Here is an 18125-nt window from a genome sequence, read left to right on the forward strand (position 1 = left end):
GCCCCAAATCACTACAATACCTGGACCTACCACTTCCAAAACTAATTTCATCTTCCAAAAAACTGGCATATAGCCTACCAGTATATTATGAATTACAGCTCCTTATATTTTTAAGCAATCACTGCAAAAACAAAGAGTTATTATAAAACCTTGAAATGAAAGTTAATCCCATTCTATATAGACTTCACTTTCATTTATTTGTTTACTTGTTAACTGGGCACGTGGGCTTGTCTCAAGTCCCTCTTCAGCCATAACTCATCTTTGGAGCGAAGCAACATTGAATACTATAAACATATGTAGAGATAAACAGTGCTGATACAATATGCAATATTCAAATAATACGAATACAATGATTACAATACTTAGTAACCGAGTTATGCAAATGTAAAAATTAGAAAACAAATAGCACTTTAATATTTAGTGATGTGTGGTCAAGGGAATATTGCAGCAGAGTTCTTAATTTGAAATAATATTAACCAGAATGACTGAAACATTTACATGAATTTTCAGGGAAAGGAGTGTTCCTTTATTAAATGTTTTGTAACATTATAAAGGGTTGTTCCTTTCTCATGTCCCACAGAAGATTATTCCATGTGATGGCTTCTATTTTAAAGAATTCTTTTTCTCCGTCTGTAGATTTGAAGAAAGGGTCTATACTGTGAGGTTACTTTCTCACTGGTGTTCCTAAGGGGTAGGTAGATGTTTTGAATATTAATTTGGAAGATATATTTATGTTGTAAAACTAGTTTGAATATAATGGTAGGCAAAAGAAAAGTGACAGATTAAATTAAAAGAAGCCAGCTATCTTTTACTAGAAGACAGTGATGAGGTTTGGAACATGAGTGAGTTATAAAACAGCAGATACTGCTGTTTTTGTGGATGGGTTTAGGGAACATACTATAGTTTTTGGGAGTAAAACATTTTTGGCAATTATTCTGGGGATAACCGATTTGTTATTTTATAGTGTTAGAACTTTATGGCTTATGTTGAATATGATAATGAAACAATAGTGTTAGGTCTAGATTTAAGCCAAGGGATCTGTTCACTAACACTTGTAAGATAAAATTACCTAGTAGGTCAGTTCTGGCAAGGCTGTTGATTTTTGTATTAGCACATAAAATAATATAGAATTTTTTTGAGTTAATAGTAAGCTGCTTTTTGGGAAACACAGCACTAAAGCACAGTGAAGTTGCCTGTGGCTTAGTTTGCAAGGAGAAGGCATGCACACCTCTTCAGTTCTTGCTTGAGAATTCTAGACAAAGACAAAAATAATTGGGGGAGGGAAATTTTTAAATATTACTCTAATTCACATAAAACAGTTAATTCTCCAAAGGTTTTGCATAAACATACATTTTTTTTTAACAACAAGACGTACAAAACTCTAATGTCTAGCATTATTTACTGATTGTAATCCTCATAACTGACCAGGGTGGCCATGGTGGTGCAGTGGCTAGCATTGTTGCCTCACATCCAGAGGTTTTCTGGTTTGATCCTTGGCTGGGGTGCCTTCTGTGTGGAGTTTGCATGTCCTCCCTGTAGTCACTTGGGTTTCCTCTGGGTGCTTTGGATTCCCTCCAAAGACATGCTGTAGGTGGATTGGACACTCTAAATTGGCACTATGTGCGTGCCTTTGGGTCTATACTATATCCTCAAACGCTTAAAAAAGCGAACGCTGATTGATCGAACTTATTTTTGCGAAACTGCAAAATATCGAAGGAGCAGAAACTCTAATTTTTTCCTAGGGAAAGAATTTGGTTGTCCGTTTCTGTTGCTTCGGTATTTTCAGTGTTATGGTGGAAAGTTACCGGTCGTATTCAGGTAAGTGTGCGATTGTGTGGATGTGAGTGTTAGGGTGATTTAGGTGAGTTAGGGTTAGGGCTCAGGTTAGGTGTGTGTGCGATTGAGTGGACATGAGGGTTAGGGCGGATTTAAGTGAGTTAGGGTTAGGGAGCGAGTGAGGTGAGTGTGCGATAGTGACGGACCGTAGGGTTAGGGTTTGGGTTAAGGTAAGTGGGTAGTTAGTGGTGTGTGCATAGATGTTCTTCATCTCACATTGCTGCAGTCCTTACACTTGGGTAGTCCGCTGTCCTCGGTCGGCCCGAATATCAAAGTATAAGGCTGGCGTCGGTCAAGGCGCATTTGACTGACATCAGGACGTCAGGGTACAAATGCGCATGACCGACGTCATATCCTCAGTCTTTTTTGCCGCATGGTCCGATGCAGAAGCAGTATTGCAAGTGCTGGTTGGCGTTCTGAAATTTTTCGTTTTCGGAGTTTCAGACCGAGTCAAAGTTGGCTAAGTACCCCGTTGGGGAATATTTTAGTTTTTTCTTGCCTCAGTGGTTTACCGGATGTCAGAAAAAGTGAATAATTGTATTTCTTGTGGGAAACAGATACCACATAGAGACTATCATACTTTGTGTATTCCTTGTTTAGGGCCTGAGCACGATGTTGTTGGGTGTCGCTCTTGTGCTAGATTTAATAAGCACACTATAAAGAGGAGATTAGATTGTGCCAGGTTAGTCTTCGGGAAGCGGTGCAATTATAAAATGCCGTCGGATGCTCCGACGCCCGCTTCTTCGAAGAAGCGCAAGGACAAAGCAGTTAAGCCTAGGCTAGAAGAACCGTCCGTACCAGATGCCGGTTCTTTAGAGGTGTCGGTGGAGCCGGTGGTTCCACCGGAGGTTTCTTTGGGATCCCAGGGAGAGACCTTGTTATTGCAGGATGTGGCCTCTCAGGAGGCAGGTCAGGGTGATGGGGCTTCTCAGGTTACTATACTCCCCTCCCTGCCTAGGGTGGTTAGGCCCTCTCCTTCTGTTTCCAAGGCTTCTCCTAGAGGCAGGCCAGGTTTAGCTTCAGTTGGTGTCACCCCTAGTTCTTCTGGAACTGTGCCCAAGAAGCATATGCTTAAAATGGCAGAAGATTTGATTACTTTGATTAGGGGTTCTTTGCCCCCTCCTGATAAGAGACCTAGGGTGGAGCCTGAGCTAGGGAGTTTTGAGCAGGCTTGGATGTTTCAGAGTCTTGGCTGAAGACTTGCAGGAGTACTCTCCTTATTCTGATTCTGATGTGGATGATTCTACTCCTTCTGCTTCTCCTCCTGAGGATTTTTCTTTTTCAGAAACTCTTCATTCCATGAGGGAGCATTTTAAGTGGGAAGGTCAGGACTTCTCTGATTCCAGGAAAAGGCTTAGGGAATTTTTGTTTTACCCCAGCATAGGCCTTTGGCTATACCTCCTGTTTTGGATGTAGTGGAAGATGTTTTTACAGAAGCTTCTCTTAATCCTGATTCTTTGCCTCCTGCTCCTGTTAAACCGGATAGGTATTACAGGGTGCCTGAAGCTCATAAGTATCTTTTTAAGAGTCCTAGGGCAGACCTAGAAACTGTTAGCCAGGGGCCTAAAGGTGTTAAGGCTTCTGTTGTCAAGAATCCGGTTCCTGCAGATAAAGAGGCCAGGGCCTTGGATAGATGGGGAAAGAAAGTTTATACTTCTTCCACTCTAGCTATGAGGGCTTTGAATTGCCAGTTTCACATGTTGAAATACCAAAACTATCTCCTTTCACAATTGAAGTCTAAGGTTGATGCTCTGGTGGAAGGTATTGATTGTAAAGAGTTACAAGATTTAGTACATGTTTCTGAACAGGTGGGTAAGCATTCTTTGCAATGTGGTTTTGATGCTGTACAGGCCTCGTCTAGGGTGGCTGCCACTGGGTCAGTTCTTCGCAGGCACGCCTGGCTGAGGGATCAAAATTTATCTGACCATGTTAAAACAAGGATTTTAGATGCTCCTTTACAATCTGATGTGTTGTTTGGTTCTCCTGTTGAGGCAGTTTTAAAGAAAATGGAAGACAAGGCTAAGTCTATGCAGACTGTTAAAGATTTTTTGCAGGTTCAGCCTCCAAAGTTTAGTAGAAATTGGCCTACTAAAGGGTGGATGTATCCTTCTTATGATTCCCAGTCTAGGGGTAGATCTAGACGTGGTAGGGGCAGAGCTCAGGGCTCTTTCAGGCCTAGAACAGGGAGTTCTCCTGCACAGTCTTCAGGTGAGGGCAGGGGTCAGTCCTTTCGTAAACAGACCCAATGACCTACCTTTTCAGCTTCCAGAGCCTTCTCATCTGGCAGCACCTTTGGGAGGAAGGTTGGCACTTTTCAAGGAAAATTGGAGTTTAATTACCCAAGACAGATGGGTATTGGATATCATACACCATGGTTACAGGTTTTATTTCCATACCTTGCCTCCTTTCAGAGGCATGCCAGACGTTCCTCCTCAACAAAGAATAGAGGCTCACAAGCAAATTTCTCTGTTACTCCAACTAGGGGCCATACAGCCGGTCCCTATGCCAGAAGTGGGCCTAGGATTTTATTCTCGCCTGTTCCTAGTACCAAAGAAGGGGAACACGTGGAGACCAATTTTGGATTTATCTATCCTCAACACTTATCTGGACATTCCCAAGTTCAAAATGTTGACGTTACAACAGCTTTTACCTCTGCTGGGCAAAGATCATTGGATGGTAACTTTGGATCTCAAGGAGGCTTACCTTCATGTTCCTATCAGACTAAGTTGTAGGAAGTATCTGCGTTTTCGAGCTGGGACTTCTCACTATCAGTTCTCTGCATTGCCCTTTGGCTTATCTACTGCGCCCAGAGTGTTCACGAAAGTTCTGGCTCCAGTGATAGCTTTCTTCAGGCTAAAAGGAATACAGATCTATCCTTATTTGGACGATTGCCTGATTCTGGCTCAAGGAAGGGAAGAGCTTCTTCGTCATTTGGAATATGTGATAGCAGTGCTAAGATGCCTGGGGTATTCTGTGAACGAAATAAAGTCCAGTCTAGTACCCTCTCAGGACATGTGCTTTCTGGGTGTAAGACTGAATACAGCATCCCAGATGGCCTTTTTAACCCCGGACAAACAAAAGAATCTTTCCCTTTACTTCCATCAACTATCTCATCAGTCCGGGCTGACTGCAAGGACAGTCCTTCAAGCCTTAGGGTTCATGGCATCTTGTATTCTGGTGCTTCCCAATGCCAAACTGCATATGAGGAAGCTGCAATGGTATCTCAAAATGTATGGACACAGCACTGCCAGGATCTGGACACTGTCATTCAAATAATACCTTGCATTCAAAAGGAATTTTTGTGGTGGGCTCAGGAATGTCACCTAAACAAGGGACTCTCTGTGACCCGGCCAGAGGCGAGTCAGATTTTAACGACAGATGCCTCAGACAAAGCTTGGGGAGCTCATCTAAATGGAAAGTGGATACAAGACAAGTGGCCTGCCAGACTACAACATCTACATATCAACCTGAAGGAGATGTTAGCAGTCCAGTTTGCATTAATAGCTTTCAAGGATTTACTTCTTCGGGGCAGGTGTTGATTCTAACAGACAACACAACTGTCATGTGGTACATCAACAAGTAAGGGGGAACACATTCTTATCCTCTATGCAGGCAAGCAATGATTTTGTGGGAGACTGCTCTCAGTTTACAGCTCAATCTTCAGGCAAGGTTTCTGCCGGGAGCACAGAACTCCTTAGCAGATGTGTTGAGCAGACGAATTATGGATCCCCACGAGTGGAAATTGGATCCTCATGTATTTCAGAAATTGACAGTGTCATGGGGAACTCCAGACATAGATCTGTTCGCTTCTCCACTAAACCATCAGCTGCCAACGTTTTGCACGAAAAGGTTTCATCCCACAGCTTGGAAAGTGGATGCTCTTTCTTTCAATTGGAGCAATCTTCATGTGTATGCCTTTCCTCCTCTGCCTCTCCTCCCAAAGGTACTTCTAAAGGTCAGACAGGACAAGCCAAGGATGATTTTAATAGCTCCAGATTGGCCTCGACAGCACTGGTACCCATTACTGAGAAGTCTGGTACGGAAGCCTCCATGGCCTTTGCCTTCGATTCCACACCTGTTGTCCCAGGAGGACAGTCATTTGCTCAATGTCAAACTTCACTCTCTTCACCTAACAGCCTGGCATATTCTGTTTTGAACCATAGAGGGTCTCAACTTCCACAACAAGTTTTGAATGTGATTTTGGAAGCTAGAAGACCTAGTACAAGGAAAGTGTACGCAGATAAATGGAAGAGATTTTTATTTTGGAGTGCAGCAAAGGATTTTGATGTTTCTGAGCCTAATTTAAGTGTGGCTCTTCAATATCTTACTGAGTTACTGGACAAAGGTTTGTCCTTCTCTTCTATTAAGGTTCATGCTGCAGCAATTTCAGCTCACTATGACTGTGACCCACCATTGTTTTCTCATCCTTTGTTCGAGCAATTCCTTAGAGGGGCAAAGAATATAAGACCCCCACGGAGAGCTCCTACTCCTGCTTGGGATCTCAATTTTGTGTTGGAGAAACTCACTCTACAACCTTTTGAGCCTGCAGCTACTACTGAGTTGAAATATTTATCTTGGAAGACTGCCTTTTTGTTGGCCATTACCTCTGCAAGAAGGGTTTCTGAATTACAGGCCCTTATGGCGGTTGAGCCTTTCTTAATCTTTCATAAGGATAGGGTATCTTTACGCACTAATCCTTCCTTTATGCCTAAAGTGGTTTCTAGTGTGGCTTTAAACCAAACTATTCATTTGCCTACTTTTTATGCAAATCCCCAAAATAAAGGGGAAAAGATTTTGCACACTTTAGATGTACACAGGCAGTTGCGATATTATTTGGACAGAACTAAAGGGTTCAGGCAGTCTCAGCAGTTATTTGTTTCTTTTGCTTTGAGTTCTCAGGGCAAGCCTGTGTCAAAACAAACTATTTCTAAGTGGATTGGGTTTTGCATTGCTTTCTGTTATTCCCATCATGGCAAGGAGATTCCAGCTGGGATTAGGCCTCATTCCACTAGGGCTACTGCCACTTGACAGCTTTTCTGAGGGGGGTGGCAACCAAGGATATTTTGGAGGCAGCTACTTGGAGTTCAGTGCATACTTTCTCTAGGCATTATCACCTACCTCTTTACTCTAAATCCAGGGCTGGTTTTGCCACTGCTGTTTTGCAGGGCATTTTGGCAGCTCCTGCTTCCTTATAGTTTGGCCATCCTCCCTTACCTCTGCTTTGGGATTCTACCCAAGTGTAAGGACTGCAGCAATGTGAGATGAAGAACATAGTACAGTTTTGTACCTACCATAAATGTAGATGTTCGAAGATCCACATTGCTGCAGTCCAATTTACCCTCCCTCCTTCCCCTCTGTAGTTAGAGGTGGTTGTGTGGGTTGGGTTGTAAATATTGTGTATATTGTAGATATTGTACATATAATTAGTGCAAGGGTGGTTGGTTGTTTGTTGGCTGTCTTTTGGTTTTGACCTTTATTTTTAGGGTCTTCTGACATCTGGGGCAAGAAAAGACTGAGGATATGACGTCGGTCATGCGCATTTGTACCCTGACGTCCTGATGTCAGTCAAATGCGCCTTGACCGACGTCAGCCTTATACTTTGATATTCGGGCCGACCGAGGACAGCGGACTACCCAAGTGTAAGGACTGCAGCAATGTGGATCTTCGAACATCTACATTTATGGTAGGTACAAAACTGTACTTTTAGTGTAGGGTTAGGTATCAGATTTTAGGTGTACGTGTGTGGATTTCTGTTTGTTTGGTGTGCTTGTGTTGTGTGTATGTGTTTTGGATCAGCGATTTTTTTTCCCTGGGAAAAAAATTGCTGATTTGACAGTTCGAGATTGTAAGCTTTCGCTTAAATTAGGTTGATCAATCAGCTTCCGCTTTTTTAAGCATGCGATGATATAATATATACCCGTGCCTTCTGTGGAAGGTTGGGTGCTAGGCTGGCAACTCGACACTGTAAAACTCCACTGCTAATTATGAGCAGACAGGTGATCTGCTGTGGCAACCCTAAATGGAAGAAGAAGAATCCTCATAATTTACCAGACAGTCAAAATTGTTTAAATGACATAGCAAAAATATTTGAGGCAAAATCAGGGAAAGACAGCTCAGTGGTTTGTGCAAGCTTATCTGACTTTAGAATGAAAAAGTCATTTGTGTACATTATTACATTAAGGAAGGCAGTTTTGTATTAAATTATTTAGGAAGAGAAAGAAAAGAACTGGACCAAGAACAGGACCCTAGGGGATACCTGATACAAGAGTAACTGTACCTGAACTGATTGAGTCATTGCTTACTTGACAAGTTTAATTCAGTAGGTAGTTATGAAACTGATTTTACTGACTGATACCAAAATGCAGTGCTTCTAGTAATTTTGATTGGGGTATTGTAGTTGTCAACATTGGAAGCACTGATCAAAAAATTAAATAGACCATTGCACTTATTAGAATTACAGCACGGAGTGCTATTATGGGAAAAAGAGCTCTATTTTTTGTTGGTAGAATTGTTTTCTATGATTTTTGTTAAAGGGCAGAAGTTTAAAATTGATCTGTAGTCATGGGGATCATTGGGGTTATGAGATTTGAGGCAAGCTAATTGTGAGCATGTTTGAATTGATTGGGAAGTAGTCCAGTAAATAGGAAAAGGCTATAGTTGTTGGAAAAATTATTTTGTTATGTATGTGGGTGCCATTTTAAGGAAAGCAGGATGAAGTGGACTGCATTTAGAGGAGGGTCTTACTTCAAGTTTTTTCACCATTTTGACAACAGCTTTGTGAAAGATTTTTAAAATATAAGTTTGGAATATGGTCAACCAAAAGTACAGAGCTCGGAGTAAAGGTGGCAATATGATAATTGTCTATTTTTGAGTTAGATTTTCAGAGAAGATGATCTTTAAAGTTATTAAGAGGAAAAATAATTGGAGTGGGAAGAAGGTATGGATGGACAATCTGTTAATCTGCTGGTGAAGTCTTCTATGGCTCTTTAGAGGAGATAAGAAGATTATGTCAGGTCAGTTTGCTTGTTTCTGAGATAGCTATCTTTGTCAGACATGATTTATTTTTATTTACATTTGTTTACTGGGAAAGTCTGACTGGGATAGAACCCATTTTCAGTGGAGTTCTGGGGAGAAATGCTCCAGATGCATGTCTTTGGAATGTGAGGGGAAATTGGAGAACCCAGAAGAAACCCACATGAATGCAGGGAGGACATGCAGACTTTGCACAGAAGGTGCCCCACCTGAGAATTGAACCAGAGAACGTCTTGCTTTGAGGTGATAATGATAACCACTGCATAACTGTGCCACTGCAGTGATGATTTTGATTTTTTTTGCTAAAATGGAGATAATTGGTATGTGATGTCTTGTTTTGAGGATGTTTCTTCCAGTTATGAAATGCTGAACATTTTCTTTGATGGTGGATTTTATTTAAGAATTTGAAGAGAAACAAGTATTACCTTTTATAAGAGACGATCCTGAATATTAGAAAGAATGGTTTTGAAACAGAAGTTGGCTGTTAATGCAACTGGTATTAAAGTCACTTTCCTGTGGATGAGTAATAAAGTGAATATTTTACGTTCTCAGAGAAGGGGTGAAATATTACAAAGAGAGGAATGTGTGGTTTGGATTTGAATGACCATGTTGATGTACCTAAGCAATGGTCACTTATTTTGCTTGGATGACTACAGAGACTAATACATATATGTGGGATAGTAGTAAAAATAAGGACTGAGGTTGAATCTAGTTTTCCTGATGTGCTTGGTCTAATAGGTTAATTCATTAACAGTGTAAGGCAAAGAGATTTCAGAAGTCTTTTTAGGTGGGCTCCAGGTGGATCTGATACATTTATATTGAAATCTTCCATTAGACTAGTATTTCTATGTGAATTGTAGTTCATGTTTATTTTGTTACATCTTTTAAAGAAGTGGTACAGATTTGGAGGGGAGATACATATAGCCCATAAGTTGATTTAATGTGATTTCCTAACTAGATAAGGGCATATATAAATTAGACAGTCATTTTTCAGGAAAGTTAGATTAGGAATGTTTTAGAATGTCCACCAAAATTACATTTCCAATAATGGCAAAAGCCATGGCTGACATTTTGAATTCCTCACTGACTACACAAGAAATGCCACATAATAACTGCAGAATTAATTTATCAGCTATGCTCCAGAAAATCTTTACAAAGCTCTCCGAGGAACGTTACACCCACTTCTGTTCTATACCTTAGTAGGAAAATCTTTGAAAATATTGTCTAAAACCAATTATTTTAATATATTAAATATTATGACCTGCTGACTGAACCTTAGCATGTTTTTAAAGGAGTCACAATATACTCATGACCACGTACACAGTAGCTGGCAAAATCTGCTTTGACATGGAACAAACTTTACTTACAAGTAATATTTTTATAGACTGATCCTGGGCATTTGAAACTGTTGACCACCAAATCCTTTTCTCAAACTAAAGACACAAAGATCTACCTCCTGTATCCTACTTTGGTTCTCAAGTTAACTATCTCAGAGAACCTCTATAGTTCAGGCAATCAGCCAAAGTACTATTGAAAGTACATTTTCCTCAAATATTCCAAAAGGCTTTGTCCTAGACACTGCTATGTTCTCCTTGTTTATTAAAGACATTACTACAGACATTAGTCTTTTTAACAGCAGTTGGTGCAGATGATTAAAGCTGTGAGCTATAGTTCTTGTGGTACACGGTTTGATTCCAGAAGCCTCGTTTGCCTACTGTGTGACTTTGAGCAAGTCACTTAACTGGATGGTGGTCTGGGGTCACCAGGAATTTGAGGTAGGTTCCTCAATGGTCCGCTGGACTGCAAGCTTATTAACTACCTATGAACCTATAATAATACTGTATGCCAGTGATATAATGCTCCACAGATCAAGGCCCACAACAACTCACATCCAAAATGAGATCTAAAAGGATCACAATTACATATAATCACTGATTTCTTACTAATAAGATAAAATTATCACCACTAAGTCTCCAAGAGTGTTATTTGGCATACCCTACATTTTATTAAACAGCAGGCTCTAGATGCAGACACTACAGGCAATGGTCAAATGATCAGACTTGCTCCTTACTGGCATCACAACCTAAATTTGGAGCTTGACCTTTCCTTATCCGCCCACACTGAAATCATAACAGATAAGCTAAGTAACACAGCTAACAGCTACTTACTATATTGACAACTACATCAACTCAGTGCCAAACATGACCTGACTATTAATATACTTATTTCATGATTAGAATATGATGTTTCTTTTTATATAAAAACGTATCTTATAATGCCCACCTTATCCAGACTTTGCATAGTAATATCTGTAGAGTAACTTATTTCTCCACTTAGACTGAATGACACTGCACATCCATACAAAAAACAAAATGGCTTTCCAGTACCTTTTCAGGCACCCTTCTTCTTTCTACTTTCACATTTAAATGTATAAATACGAGATACTGTTTTTCCCTCAAATGTATACTAAATCTTTGGTCTTTCTTATTATTTTCATCCCCTAACTGACAGAACACCATTCTATTTATAATTACCCCCACTCAAATGACCTATTAGAGAGTAAGGTGCTTTACCAGTCCTACAAATTGAAATCACGTACCCACTGTCTGAAAGGAACCAATTTACTGTAAATGTAGGCAGAATTTCATAAAAACAGCCTGTTATTTAACCATGCTGACAGAAAATGCTGCATTCCCAATCCTAAGGCAATGGCCAGTGATGTGAATTTTAAAAAAAGTAGTTTTTCATAAAATCAGTGATCCTTCTGACAAATAATAAACACTGCAAGCGTTTCCCTGAAGATATGGTGATCTTCAGCAAGGCAGCTTTGTTTAAGCTGAACTACATTTTATGTGCCAGCAATTAAAAAAAATAGATACTTGAGTTGGACCATTTCAGTGCAAATTATTTCTTTCAGTGCAGCATGAGCACGATCAAAGCCAAAGTCTAATGCTATAAGATGTACCTTGAGTTATGTTTCATAAAACAGGTAGGACCGATATCAAAGGAATGTTTGACATCATAATATCTGTTATCACTGTGCAAAGCTTTTAGTTCAGGATCTGTTGTTGTGGCCAAATACTGCAGAAGATATCTATACATCACACACACACACACACACACACACACACACACACACACACACACACACACACACACACACACACACACACACACATGAGATTTTTGTCAGTGAACTTAAGTCACATTAAGATCTATAGATGGTGCCAACCACCACAGTGTAGATGGATTGTTCCAGACATATACACCATCCCATGAACCTGAAACCAGTGGTTTCAAATGTGGTGCATCAACATAATATGACTGTTCTCACCAGAAAAATCTAAGAAAGGATATTTTAGTCTGTGAAACTGTGTTCTAATAGATTATATAGGTCCATAGGTAAGTACCAGACAAGCTACCCTTGTGAGCCATTTTAAACCCAGACAGTTCCCACTTTGGCACTTGAATTAAGCAATCCCATTTGGTTGTTGATTGGCCTTATCTGTTCAATGGTCAGTAAGTATATATATTACACATAGTGATAATAACTGCGATCATGCCATAGATTATCTGAGGGGACCCATGCATGGGATAAAGCATTTAGATGCTGCATCAGTCCATTAATAGCACAGCAGGCAGACTTGGGGTAAATGTTCTGCTTCCCATCCATAAATCCAATTTGCTCTTGAATATGGACAGGGATAAGCTTTGTTTTATGTAGATGGGGAGTCTGTTCCAAATCAGCCTTATCGTCTGTGATATATACTTGTCCTTCCAAACAGTTCTATCAATGTTGTGGAAGAGGTTTGAATCCTTAGGCAGAGTATTTCTGATGCAATTTGAATTATTAACGTGCAGTAAATCTGTCAGTATTGGGCCTGAGGATGCCTTGCATGCCTGACATAGGTGACATCTTAGCAGTCTGTAGAATGCTGAATATAGTGACAAGGCTTTGAGTCATTCCATGTAGGACATATTGTTTAGGCCATGTATCCTTTTAGTAAGTTACCTCTGTGAGGATTCCAGTTGCTGCATTTGTCTAGACAGACACATGACATGGGGCATTATACCCAATGACTTGCCTAATGAGGGCTGAGTAAAGGAAATGATGACATCTGCAGAGTAAGACACAATCCATTTATTTATAAGTTGTGCAATTTAAAAGGATTTTTTTTACATCAATGGACACATGTTGACCAAAAGTTAGGTCACTGTCCACATAAGTTTCCAAATCAAAAACAACTGGATAGGTTCTGAGGGGCATGTTGTCAATATTAATGTGAATGCTTGTTCTAATACATTGTTTTAATAGTTTACATGTCACTGATGCATTTGGGGTAGCTATCCTTTTAAAGGGAACATTAAGAATTTCTAAAATTAAGCAAAGGATAAATTTAAAGTGGGTTTAGACAACCCTAATCTCTTATGTGAAAGAGATCTAGAGCAGTTGAAGAGGAAAGAGGGAAGAGATGGCCAGACAGGGGGAGTTTGTGCTATTGGACTGCAGGACTGCAGCCCCCAGATGTAAAATGAAAAGAACAAAATTTGTAAAACTAGCTGTGAGTCCCAGAACTGCACATGTGTGCTCAGCGAATTCCTATCTGGACTGCCGTCTAACCAGTCCAGATTACAAAGAGAAGGCATCAGTGTACAGATGCCCAGAAGTCTATGTGGTGGAAGGAGAACAGACTGCACATCTACAGTCTAGATATCAACTGATTGCCTCCCAGCTCAGGAATTCATATTTGGTGCACTCTCGGACTGACTGCTGCAAAGGATCATACTGATTTTCTCTCAACACTCGGACTGACTGCTGCAAGGGATCAGACTGATTTTCTCTCAGGACTCGGACTGGTGATTTTTTCCTCACTACTGCTGTAATTCAGAAACAGCTGCAAGGAATTATATACAGAGCTGCAAGGGAATATATGCAGGTAATGCTGCTGCAAGGACTGAAATTCATGAGTGTGTGTGAGACGGATTTTCTCACTGCCCAGCTCGGGAATTCTGCTCTCAGATTCTCACTACTGCTGAGGTTCAGAAGCAGCTGCAAGGGGGGACAGATGGTGCTCTGGACTTTTGTGTGTGTGTGTGTGTGTGTGTGTGTGTGTGTGTGTGTGTGTGTGTGTGTGTGTGTGTGTGTGTGTGTGTGTGTGTGTGTGTGTGTGTGTGTGTGTGTGTGTGTGTGTGTGTGTGTGTGTGAACCAGCTACAAGGGAAACTGACAGCACACAAGACTTGTGTGTGTGTGTGTCTGTGTAAAATGCCCACTAGAGTTACTCAGGCTCAAGCCCTGCACCTTGGATACAGGTAGCAAGAGCCTGAATTCCCTACCCACCACCACTGCAGATTTTTACTGCAGATGTTTGTTCTGAATCTGTTCAGTTCCTCATAAATTCTGTGGTTTTCTAGATTTTTGTTCTTCAGAAAATACATGGTAACACTACACAAAACCTTTTATTCTAGCAATTTTCTAAGTTTATAAGATCAATATTTGAAAATTGTCCCTAATTTTGGGGTTGTAATCCCCCATTATTGGCTTTGTCCAGTTTTTTATGCTAAGAGGTTGAGAGTTATGGTGAGAACTAAAAAGTGAATTCACTGAATATGTTTGGAGGCTGTATTCCCCCATTATTGGCTTTATTGAGGTGTTTTGTGATAAGAGGTTGAGAGCTATGGTGAGAACTGAATTCACTAAATGATAGCCATTTAAGTTTCAGTCTTCATGTATTTGAAAAAACAGCTTATATGGCATAGTGGTATGCTGCTCTGACCGTATTGCACAGAGTCCTGAGTTCAAAACTTGGCAGTAAAATTCGTAGTGGTAAATAATATTTTATTCTAGCAACTTTCCAAGATTATACAAGCAATGCTTAAAATGTGTTTCTGGTCTTTGGGCTCCCCCCACCAATACATGTTTGCTTTTTCCAGATTTCTTGTGCTGCAAAATTGAGAGATACAGTTGAGTGTCGAATAGATTTTACAAGGAGCTGAGAGCTTCAGGGGAAGAGATGTTTGGTGCTGCTTATGCTGAGTCTGCTTGCACTGTTAATAGCATAACAGGTTGAATACTTGCTTTTGATGCAAAGGATGTGGGTTCTACTCTCATAGTATTTAGATGCTTTGCTGATATTGTACTGTGTTGTACTTTTAAAAGGGGTGGATGCTGCATTCCTCAAAATGTCCTCTTTGGTGGAGATACCTAGAATTATGAACCTGTCATCAGTTTGCTATCCATTCCCTATTGCAATATTACTAGCTTATCATTTTTTTAATGTAACATAGGCAATTTATTCCTCAAGGGCAACAGGCACTTTATTTGTAGATGAAATAATGAAATATAAAGTTGTTTGCTAGCAGCAACCTCTTCTTTAGTTACAAATCTCTTTAATGTAGAATTAATTAGATGACTTTTACTTCTGCAGAGGTTGTGCATATTTACTGATACTGGTAGATTGTAAAAGTTTGAGTAGACATTTATGATGGAAATGTTCTGAATTTGGCAGTTTTGTCATTATTGGCACATGCATTTTGTTTCATTGTTTACTGGAAAAATGTTCAAAACAATAAATTTAAAATGCCTCTAACAACTGTACTGTATTATAAAATGAATATAATCTAATACAAATCAGGAAGGTGTTATTGATTATCTGATCAGCTCAGGTACACCCCCTCCCAATTCTTGGTTGGATGTGTTCGATTAAGAACCAGTAAGAACCAGTTAAATCAACTGTCTACAAGCAAAAACTTTTTTGTTATTGAATATTTTCACTGATTGAATCTGAATGCTACTGAAAGTGATGAAGCCAGATTGAAACAATCACCTCTCTTAGATCTTCTTTTTTTTTTCAGGGGGGGTGGCACTTATTGTTCACACCTAGGTAGCTAAGCTTTTCGTGAGGATTTCTGCCACACAATTCTCCCGACTGAATTATACCTCTCAACTGTCTGGATTTTTGCAGCATGAATAGATTTTTGTGGTTACCTATTAAAAAATCGAAGTTACGGAACTTCAAATACCATATGGTTGACACCATATGATCAAAGTTCTGTAACTTTAAAATTAAAAAAAAAAACAAAAAAACAAAGACAACCCACCCCCGCTACCTAAATATACCAACTCAGAGATCACACTTTAATGCACTACTGTGCGGAAAGGGAATATTTCCCTTTCCTACACTGTAGCGCGATCTCGGAGTTGGTATATTTAAGTAGTGGGGGATGTGGGGGGTGCAGGGGGGCTTGCCCCCCTGCCTACACCCTTTACTTTTCTTTTTTTTTATGTTCATTTTGAACATTTTGTATTTTCAATTGTTTGATCATTAAAGGTCGACCTTTACTGATTCGAACAATTGAAAATTTGGTGTTCCAGTAAGAACCTGATTTTTGCTTCTTATTTTTGATTTGATCCTCATAAAAATGTGTGGTTTTCTGGAAAATCATTTAAGAATGAAGTCATTTAATAATGACAGACATTGAGTTTCAGACTTCATACCCTTCATAAAAATGCATGCTAAAGCAAAACCTGTTATTCTATCAACTGTCTTAAGTTTACACAAGAGCAATTTCTAGTACTGTTTGTTCCTCCAATATATTTGGCCTTGTCCAGATTTCCTGCATTAAGAGGTTGAGAGGTATACACAAATAAATCACTTTATAGAATTAGGTATATCCAAACCTCTCAACTGTCCTTGATTTTGGCTCAAAATATTGATTTCCACCTAATAATCCCTCCACAAAATGGCAGTTTTGGAAGAAACGTGGAGGGTTTACAATTAATAAATAATTGTAATGATCAGAGTTACAGATTACTTTTATTTTAGAAATGCATGTAGACTCTCTTATTTTGTCAGCTGCCCAACTTAACAGTACTAATATTAAAAAGTGCCCCTTCTTTGACAGGTTCCCAGCTGTATTGTGTGGCTATTTTATATTTTTGCATCACAGTTTTGGTCCATTTTTCATAAAATTATATTTTTTTTTGGCAAATTAGTGGCAAATCATTAAAGACTGAAGTTAGAAAATAATGACAGACATTTGCGTTTCAGATTTCATACCCTTTGGAAAATTCATACTAATGCAAGACCTACTATTTTATTATCTTTATAAGTTTATAAGGGCAATATTTATAAATTGTCCTTATTTTTGGGCATTTGTCCCACTTCTGTTTATGGCTTTTTCCAGATTTCTTGCTCTGAGGTTGAGAAGTATGACAAATATGTCAGGGCCATCACCATCAGCCAGAGACATTTCAAATTGTACTTGCTGTACCCCACTCCCCCATGTAGTGACTCTGGATGTGTCCAAGCAAGGCAAGGTAAGTGTGCAAAGTGTCCACCCATCCAAGGGAGACACAATACTAGAGTGGCTTTTCATCTGTCCTTGATTTTTCAGAATGTTCTGGATTTCTGTCATATTTTTATACTTTGATTTATACTTATTATTCAGAAAATGCCTGTTGTTGCAGTGCATGTTGCTTTGTGTTTAACTAGGAATGCTTTAATGACCATCAGGTAAGCTTGTCTGAGATTGTAAGATGCAAGTGAGCTTTAATAAGCATAATGTTAAATAATTATCAACATTGAAAGGCTTTTTGTTGTTGCCATGCAGAGAATATTTACATAACTAGATAGTGCATAAGCCTTATGTATTGAAATGCATATGACAGTATTTGTAATAAAGGACAGGATTACAGTATTTTCAGAAGCTCATTACATTTGTTGGAGACTTGCAGTCATCTTTGCAGGCTTTATCCATAAACTAAATAGAATGCCAATCTATAATGTGTGGTCCATAACATGTGCAGTAATCCTTTAAGCAATTGATCTTGAGCTTGTTTCTTGTTTGCTGTTCATTCTTCACTTTGATCATGTTTTCCCCACGAAACAAGTAGATAGTTGTTGTGAGGCAGCACCGCAGCAGGTCTTTTTTGGAAAAGAAACATTTTTACAAGTGGGGGTAATAGGTATCACAGAGATTTCTACTTTCACCATGTTACTTGGTACTTTTATAAAGCTGAATATAAATTATAATTAGAACTGTAGTGCAAGGAGAAGTGGTTTGAGTTGAGTGCTGCTTGTTTTTGTATACTTTATTTTGACTGGCATTCCAGTAATGTATTTAAAAAGTAATTTATTTTTTCATGCCTCACAACCTTTTTGTTTCTATCTAGATATTAAGTAAGCTGTCATGTAGCCAATGTATTGAAATCTTTTTTTTTTCTTCTTCTCCACTTCATGTTGTCTTGTTTGGACT

The sequence above is a fragment of the Protopterus annectens genome, chromosome 4.part1 (assembly GCF_019279795.1).
Source record: "Protopterus annectens isolate FY-2018-M chromosome 4.part1, PAN1.0, whole genome shotgun sequence".
Taxonomy (NCBI): Eukaryota; Metazoa; Chordata; order Ceratodontiformes; family Protopteridae; genus Protopterus; species Protopterus annectens.